This window comes from Sprattus sprattus (genome assembly GCF_963457725.1).
Source record: "Sprattus sprattus genome assembly, chromosome: 8".
In the NCBI taxonomy this organism is placed as follows: domain Eukaryota; kingdom Metazoa; phylum Chordata; class Actinopteri; order Clupeiformes; family Clupeidae; genus Sprattus; species Sprattus sprattus.
In genome coordinates this window covers 21,441,423-21,450,835 of record NC_137927.1, presented here as the reverse complement: position 1 = coordinate 21,450,835, position 9,413 = coordinate 21,441,423, and positions in this window count along the sequence as shown.

The following is a 9,413-nucleotide window of genomic DNA, read 5'->3' as shown; positions in this document are numbered from 1 at the left end:
TAAATTAAATTAAATTAAGGGTTAGGTTTAGGAAAGGGGTCCAGGTCTAGGGGCATGCCACCTGGCTTCCTGCTTAAGCACAGTCAAATGATTTGGCACGGTCCATCCTTTCCTGTCAGCTGGGCTAAATCTCCCTATCATTAAGGCCCTGTGGTTTTAAGGTGTTGAGTTTCCTTATCCAGGCTCTTTCTTCTTTTTTCCGGTGTGTTGTTGTCAAGTTGGGGTTATGTTGTAGTCCTGTACATAATAATGATTCCATACCGTGTATTAAAAAATGTTTAACCAATGGTCTGTGTGTTTGTTTATTGTTTTTTATGTTATAACGATGTTGCATCATCCGTGTGGTAATGGGGTTGCCCGTTTCGCCGACATATTTCAATTGGCATTTGTTGCACCAAATTAAATAAATGCAATTTTTTTGTGTTGGGATCAATGCCCGTTGTGTTGGAAACCACGTGTGGCGTTGTGAGTCACAAACCCCTTTGGTTTGCTTAAAAAATTCCCAATTCCCTTTGGGTTTAGACTTCTGAGGACTCATTTGAGCACGTACCAGATAATCACTTACATTTTTGTTTCTCCTTTGAGCTGAAATTACCTGGTGGTGTTGTAGCAAGCCATTGGTTTGTAGGATGGAATTAAAGTTATTCTTCACCCCTCTGTGAATTTTCATGCTCATGGAGGAAAATGTGGTAACTAATGGTAATATGGTTTCCACCGAAGCCGGCTTTATGTCCAAAAAGGTTTTGTAACATTGTCTTAAGAATGGGCGTGAGTATCCCCTACGCTTTAAAGCGGTAAAAAACATTTTTGTTGCTTGCATGAAATCGACTTGTTGTGTGCAAATACGGTGGAACCGGAGGAGTTGAGATTTCACTAAGCCCCTGTAGGTATGTTTCGGGTGGAAACTGCTCTTGTATAGTAAGGCATGAGTGTCTGTGTCCTTGAAATAAACTTTAATATCAAGTTTACCAGTGTGTATGAATTTAGGCCCTTTATAAACAGTTGTATCTCGAAAATCTATTTTATATTCGTCTAATTGGTATTTGAGTTTGATGGATGAGTGGTGGTGGTTGAGTTTGTTAGCAAACTGCAAAAAAAATCCTGTTTATTGTGTGCCCAAACGCTAGCCTGGATACCAGCCCAAACCCCGCCCACCAAAATTTTTGTCAGGGAGATTTGGTCTGGCTCTGGGTTAATTGGGAGTGAGTTTCATCGGTAGGATCAAACCGGATCAATCAAATTGGCAGGGCGGGCTTTATACGTTGATGGACAGATACCAACGCTTGAGTTGAATTAACCGGTAGATTCGAACTCCGACCAAGATGGCCGCGTCTCGGGTGCTTAGTGGGGAATATTTTATGTGAATTAAGCTATCTACACGACTTTTTAATGTCTACATTGACTCGGTTAGTTGTGCATGTGCAACACGAATGTTACAGAGTATTGTTTGTCTTAACTAAAGTTCTCTAGACCATTATTGTTATATCATTGCTAACGTGTACACAAAAAACCCATCGAAATAAACTGTAGCTTGTAGCCTTAATGCTAATTAATTAACGTGAGCAGGCATATCTCAACAGACATTGACAGCGCATTCATTTTGAAAGAGGAACAGAGAAACGCGATTAAGGCATTTGTCATTGAAAAGATGTTTTTGCTGTCCTTCCTAGGGATCAGGTAAAAGTTTAATCTATCAGATGGTAATAGGCTACTACGTTGCTCTGATTGGTTCTAGGTATCCAATTCAGCGAATAGGCATTTTCTTTCCTGGTTCGTTGAAACACGCCCCATAATCACAGCCCAAAGGTCCGGTATCAGACTCATATTCTGACTAGAATCATGAGTATGACATCGTCAGGCTACCCAAACGCCCCAGATATCATCCAAATATCTATAATAATAGAGTGTTTTTTTTAAGACAGCTAGCCAAAGCCTCCTCCTCCCAGACAGTCATGAAAATATTTGCGTACGCCGGGGCGAATTTTTTGCCAATGGCTGTACCTTTTATCAGTAGGAAATATTCTGCATTGAACTCAAAGTCGTTCCTGGTCAAATTAATATCTAAGAGTTGCTGTAATTCTTTTTCTGGGCGTTTTATATCTGGGTATTTATGGAAATACGAAATGATTGCTTTTTTTCCGGCCTGTGTTTCAATGTTGGTGTATAAGCTGCCAATGTCCATGGTGAATAAATAGGCTGTGGAGGGAAGGGCCAATTGTTTTATTTTGTTAACAAAGTCGTATGTGTCCTTAATGTAACTGCGGTGTTTGTTGGAAATGGGATTGAGGTAATGATCGATAAATTAAGCTGTTTTGTAGGATTCACTACCACAATCAGAGACTATGGGTTGTCCGGGTTGGATTTTTTGTGGTATGCTCCATTTTAAAGGATCCTTGTGGATTTTTGGCAGTAAATAACGACGTGGGCGAATTATTGGAGGAGCTTGTAAATATGTGTGTTGCTTATTGTTAATGAATCTTTTTACTTTTAGGGTGTCCATGATCTTATGGATCATTGGTACTGTGTCAAGATACATGGGTTTGGATAGTTTTTTGTAGTAAACTGTGTCTTTTAATTGTCTGTGTGCTTCCCATATATATTGTTTCCTGTCCATAATGACCACTGAACTGCCTTTATCAGCAGGTTTTATAATGATGTTTTGATTCTGCATGAGTTGTTTTAAAGCCTGAGCTTCATTCTTTGGAAGATAACGTTTTTCTTTTTGGAATTTGGGGATTCTGTGAAGGTGTGTGAGATCTTTTTGGACCAACTCTCGTAAGATATTAGGTAATTTGTTTTCAGCTGGAGTCCAAGCTGATTTTGGTAGAAAGGGAAGAGGGGATGAGTCTTGCTCTCCCTCAAAATATATAGCTAATTTAATTTGTCTGGTAGTTTTGTAAGTCGTGTTGTATTTGTCTTTTTTGATCTGTAAACAGATTGAGTGTTGGTATAAATGTGAGACCTTTATTTAAGAGAGAGAGAGAGATGAGCATCTGTAAGATGAGAATTATTAGCTAAGACTAATACATTCTTAAACCCCTCTCCTGTAGTGGAGCTTGTGGGGAAATTTAGTTTAAGTGTCTAGCCCAATGTTTCAAAATGTTCGTTGCTGTTTCTTTAGTCCAGTGTATTCCATCGTTTTGCGTTTTAAATAGTGTGTTGGGTAGTAAGGGGATAGATGTGTAGTTGTGTGCAGTGTAATTGTTCATGCTATCAATATTAGATTGCTCCGTGTATGGTAGAGAGCTGGAAAAATTGATCCTGGGGATCCAGATGTGAGCTTAAGGGAATCTATCTTTAGCGGCTTTAGGAGCCCTTTGCATTTGTTTCACGGCGGTCTCTTTGATCCTGGCTGATCTGCTGTTAATGCCAAATGACAGTATGATTTTTTCCCCACTGGACAGTGTGCTGTAGACTTACGTAGAAGTGTTTCAGCGTGTAAGAAATTTGACCCTGGGTAGCTGTCGATCTGGAGGTCCTCATAGTGAAAGGTACCAATTTGATCCAAATTGGAGTCCCCGATTATAAGGGTTTTCTTTCTAATGTTGAGATCCCAAGTTCTGAGTTTTTTGACCGTGTTGGGATGTCTTGTAACCCGGAAACTTTTTGGTTGTTCATTTTGCGTTTGATGTTGGGTGTTAAGTGACTGTTGTGGTGTGTTGTGTGTTTCTTGTGTATTAAGTGACTGTTGTAGTGTAGTGGGTGTTATTGTGGCATGATATTGGGTGATGAGTGACTGTTGTGGTGTAGTATGTGTTTTGTTGGCTGGAGATGGAAGAGCAGTGACTTGGTTGAGTACTGCTGCTGTAGAGTGATTATTCTCTGCATCTTCACGTGTGGAAATAGGGCTCAATTCTGGAAGAGCTTGAAGTGTCGTGTGCGTTCGCGGGGGTCTGGTGGGTAGGGGGGCCAATCTCCGAGAGAGGGAGAGAGACTGCGCTGTCCCGAAAGAAGTATCTGTCATTCCCTCCTCATCCAATGTTGTTAACTCTTGTAAGTATGTTTGTGGAGTTGGGCAGCATAGCCAAGAGGATGGTCGGGCATGTCTCTATGATATTTCTAACATCCTGAAGGAATAATCATCAGTTCAGAGAAGATATGGTTAGGTGTTTGAATCAGTTTGAATCTAGCCATACTTAATAATCCTACTCACAATGTATTCAGCATGGGCAGCAAAGTAAAGAGGCAGGTCACATCCTTAAGGCATGCTTTCAGGAATTATATTGTATAGGTGGTTGAATCAGTTGTCCCTTAATGGTTCAAGCCCAGACAGAGGGATTTCCCAGACACCCGATTTATCTATACATAAGGAATTGAGTATGGGTATAGCAGTGAGGAGGGTGGGGCATGTTTCATGTGATGTTGCATCACATCCTGATCCCATTCATGGGCTGTTTGCAATACAAAAAAAATAATTTTCCCACGTAGGACTACTAGGTTAATTCGTGATTGTTAATGAAGACGCGTCTGGCAATTTGTTATTGATTAGGCAAAATGCACGTATCGTAGACTACTGTTGTTTTTCCTGTAACGTTTTAGCTGGCTAGCTAGATCATTTTTTCCAGAAGGGATCATAAAGCAGTAGACTATGACACTAAGACGAAAATTTTATATTACATTTAAAGAGAAGGTGCATGCTGAAGAACATTCGAGAGAAAAAGCAGCAAAGCAGTTTGACATTGACCCGAGACGAATTTGATATTGGAAGAAGCAAAAGAACTGAATGCAGCCCAAAAGACCAGAGAAGTTAGCCTAGATATGGAAACCAGCTTCGTGGAATGAATTTTTTCAGTCTGCGATAAGCATTGTGTCTAGAAAAATGCTAAAAAATAAAAAAGCTTTGGAAATCTTTCTTCCGTGACTGACAGTGGAGACCATATCTTCGATGTTTATTGTTACGTTGACACTGCACATAAAGCACTACGCGGTGTGCAGGAAGTATTGAACGCATATGCAATGAATGATATTAGCCTACTGTAATTATTCCCATTATTTGATTTAAATAATGAAATATTATAGCAGAAGATAAGTAAGAAATAAAGGCCTGCCGCAAATAAAGGCCGGTGCGCTGTGCAGCCTAAGGGTTCGAATACACATAAGCGTTTTTTTTTTTTTTTTTTTTTAAACAGGACGCTAGAAAATGGATCGATTCCTATGGTTTGGCGCGCTTTGCGTGTGCGCCTTTTCTCCACCACGTGTTGCGTCTTTGGAGCGGTTTTTAGGTGCGCTGAAAAGTTGAACTATTCTTAACTTTTCAGCGCAAGGCAGAGAGGCGCACCGCTCATCAATGTCACATTCGGTCTAGGCAGCCAATCTGATCAAGCAAGAGGCGGGCTTTACCACTTAACTATCTTCTTCCTGTTTTCGGCCCAAGCAGCCAATCTGATCAAGCAAGAGGCGGGCTTTACCACTTAACTATCTTCTTCCTGTTTCCGGCCCAAGCAGCCAATCAGATCAAGCAAGAGGCGGGCTTTACTACTTGAAAACGTACTTACATTTCAATGCTTGTAGCGGCAAAATATCATTCATCATGGCAGTGTCACAGATGTACGAAAGTCTTATCTTAGCAGTATACGACTTTGACGAACTTTATAACCCACAATCAAAATATTATTCTAATACCAATAGAAGAGCCGATGCTTGGTATTTTGTGAGCCAGCGGGTGCATCTCTCTGGTGAGTAAAATGCCCTTTGTAAATGCCTTTTGAAATAGGTTTGCTAACTTTAATGTGCGTGTGTGTGAAGCGGAAGAATGCAAGACAAAATTGAAGTACTTCCGCGATCAGTACATAAGGGAAAGGAGCGAGGAGAGGAAAAATAAAGTGGAGCGGAGGGTGGAAGAAAAACCAGGTGGAAATACATGGACATCCTGTCTTTCTTAGAACCCCTGGTGCAAAAGAGGGCCACAACTTCAAACTTGGACCATAAAGACACAGAAGTAGGAATTTGTTGGACTTGGATCATGTATCAATTCACAAATCTTTTAACTGCAGTTTTATTTTATTTATTAAACAAACAGTTTTTTTGTCTTGCTATGTAACTTTTTTCAACAGATATGTCTGAATCTCTTTCCTATCCATGACCATGTGCTGCCCCCATCCCCCCAGGTAATTGACACCATAGTAAAGAGACTTAACATAAATGGAAGGGTGGGGAGTTGTATTCATAAATCTTAACACCATGGTTCATTTAGAATGTGTTTACTTACCTGCAATGAGTTAAGTAATCTGATTTACACGTTTTTACCCGTTATATGTCAAACACAGGGGCGTAGCAAGCTTTTCAAAAGTGAGGGGGATGGATGTGATTTGTTTATTACCTCCGCCAAGGAGGTTGTGTTTTCGCCCCTGTATGTTTGTTTGTTTGTCTGTTTGTTTGTCAGCAGGATTACGCAGAAACGCATGGACCGATTTCCATCAAACTTTGTGGGGAGATTGGTTAATATAATGGCAATAATTGATTAGATTTTCAGATGTCAAGGTCAAAGGTCAAGTTCACAAGGCGGAGGTTTGCATTCTCTGAATGCTCCCATTCTTGTTAACAATAGAAACGATGGATACAATGACAGAGGTGTACAACATGTATAACATACAAGATATAAAAAGCATCCCATTTAAATGAGTGATACTGACATCATTGAAAGACAGATGCTATGATTAATGCATCCATGGCCAGGATATTTATAACATGCTAGTATGCCTAATGAGTTCGCGATTCACAACTTCACCAGGCGTGAAGAAGCCTCGGAATCTGAATGTAATGCTCAAGCAAACACATTTTCAAAATAATAATAATTGAATATTAAGGTCTGCCTAATATTCGTTCGAATTATAGGCTATATATATTTTTAATAGGCCTAATCGAATTTATTATAGCCTATTAACGAAGTTCGGCGTCAAAGCTATAGGCTACTGAAAAGGCAGGCTGTCGCTTAAAACTGTGTTGGCTACTAACACTCATTACAAACTGATGCTAATTATCTTGGAAAATTATCCAACTGCAGTCAAGTTGTCATTGCTTGTATCAAACCATTGTGAATTTGTCGTAACATTAAAACAGGAGACGACTTACTCCTTGTAGAAGACAGATGCTCAGAGCTCCAGTGGTTTCCTCAGGTGAACGAAATTTTCAGAAGATCAGTCGCGCGCAATGCCAGGATGCTTTATTTTCATTGGTTGCTGGTTAAAATCTTACCCAGATACAACAGATACGCTTTTTCTGATTGGCTATTGTTTAGCCCATTTGTTTTTTTGGATTGGCTGATAAGTGGCACCGGACTCGGGGAGACGTGCTTGATTCCTGAATTTGTTTTTCAGCGTGAGAAATACGATGTGTGGCGGGAGTGCGTGATTAAAGACCAAAATGAGTGACTCTCACGCTCAATGTGTGACACTTGAGAGTGTGCAAAACTGTGGAAAAACTGCAGAAAAAGTGTGGGTGTTGAACCCTCTCACCGGGAAAAGTGTGGGTGTTAAAACACCCACATCCCCCACGGGTGCGACGCGCCTGGTCAAACAGGAGTTTAGAATACAAGAAGACAGGCCGGGATCCCCACACACAGCACAAAAGCCTCTCCTTTCCTTTCAAGCAGGGCAAGAGGACTCAGCAGAATCGATCCCCACGCACACAGCACACACCACAAACAAACACCACACGCACACAGCACACACCACAAACAAACACCACACGCACACACGACAAACACAAACACCACACACACACACACACCCAGGAGACCCCATCCCTATCAACCAAAGGCCTCAACCTCCACTGCTGTCCGTAAGGGGACAGCCCCACCCCTGGCGGAGTACCAGCAGAGCATCCTTGGGGCCTTAAATACACAGACAAATGAGGATGAACACTCTCTGCTGAGCCTCTTGCCTGCATTCCAGAGACTGGACAACATCACCAGCTCAAAAGGTCCGCATGGGCTTTCAGAAGCTTTTACATGAAGCTGAATTTGGTGGACTTTTAGCATTTCACTCACTCACACACACACACACACACACACACACACACACACACACACACACACACACACACACACACACACACACACACACACACACACACACAACAATGACTGTAAATAAAATAATTTGAAAGATGCATTTCAATTGTATGTTTTTTTAATTTGTTTACAACAGTAATTTTTAGATGTTGCCTTGCAAATAGACAGCACCAGCTGGAGAGGAGAAATAGCTTGTGAAGGTCTCCCTCACAGCCTGGGCTTCTCTCGAGGCATTGTTGCTGCCAACTCAATCCAGGTGCTGGACAGCATACTGCTTTACAGAGGATAGGGTGGGATGGTCTTCATGTTCATTTGTCTCCCAGTGCAAAAAGTTGTGGAGGATGCAGGTGGCTTTCACCACCCTCTCTGCAACCTGTGGAGACACCCCCAGAAACCTCCGGTAGAGACGCCACTGTGATGCCAAATGCACATTCCACATTCCTGGCCCGAGACAGCCGGTAGTTAAATACCCTCCTCTCTCTTGAGTTGCACTGTCCCGGCAAGGGTCTCGTCAGGTCCCTGCGAAGAGGAAACGCCCCATCTGGCACAAACACATGGGGGACCGGGCTCTGATCCTCTGCACCATGGAGAGGGACATCTGAGGGGAGCTGAAGGGTCTGGGAATACAAGCCAGGGTCCCTCCATCGCTGTTTTTTTTTTTTCATAAGCCCCGATGTCAATCACACGGAAGCGGTAGTGGCATCCACCACAGCCAACAGCACAAGAGAAAAGTGCCCCTTGTAATTATAAAACAAGGATCCTGTGCTGGCTTGGGCTTGGATTTGCACATGCTTGCCGCCGATTGCGCCGAGGCAATTTGGGAAATTCCAAAGACGATGGAAGCTTTCGGCAATCTCCTTCCAGTCTCTGGTAGTTGGTACTGGCATGTTTTCTGCGATCAGACAGGAACCACTGAATTCACAATGCCACATACCGTAGTGGCGCCAAGACGAAAACTGTTCGCCAAGCTTTTGAAGGAGTCTCCAGTGGCAAGATATCTGCAATTCACAAAACAATGGTAATTTATACTTATACGTTTTTGTAGCTTAGTGCTTCCTACAGATTTGATGTTGATAGTGTAGTGGCCTACCACAAAAAAAATGTATGTATGGGAAACTGTTAAAGGTACAGTATGCAACAATAGCTATTCGCTAAAGGTATGCTAGCAGCTAAAACTAACGAAATCTCTTGAAATGTGCTGACTTTGACATTATGACAAGCTAGTTACTCAACGACTGTCCTTACACAGTCAACAACATCAAGCAAGTGCAACACAAGACTAATCAAGACGGCAAATAAGCTACTTACTAGATCGGCAGAAGGTAAGCAAGTCAGGTCGGCAGGCTGCGGCAGGCAAAACTACATAACGCAGTTATATGCCTATCGACCCTGCTATGCCAAT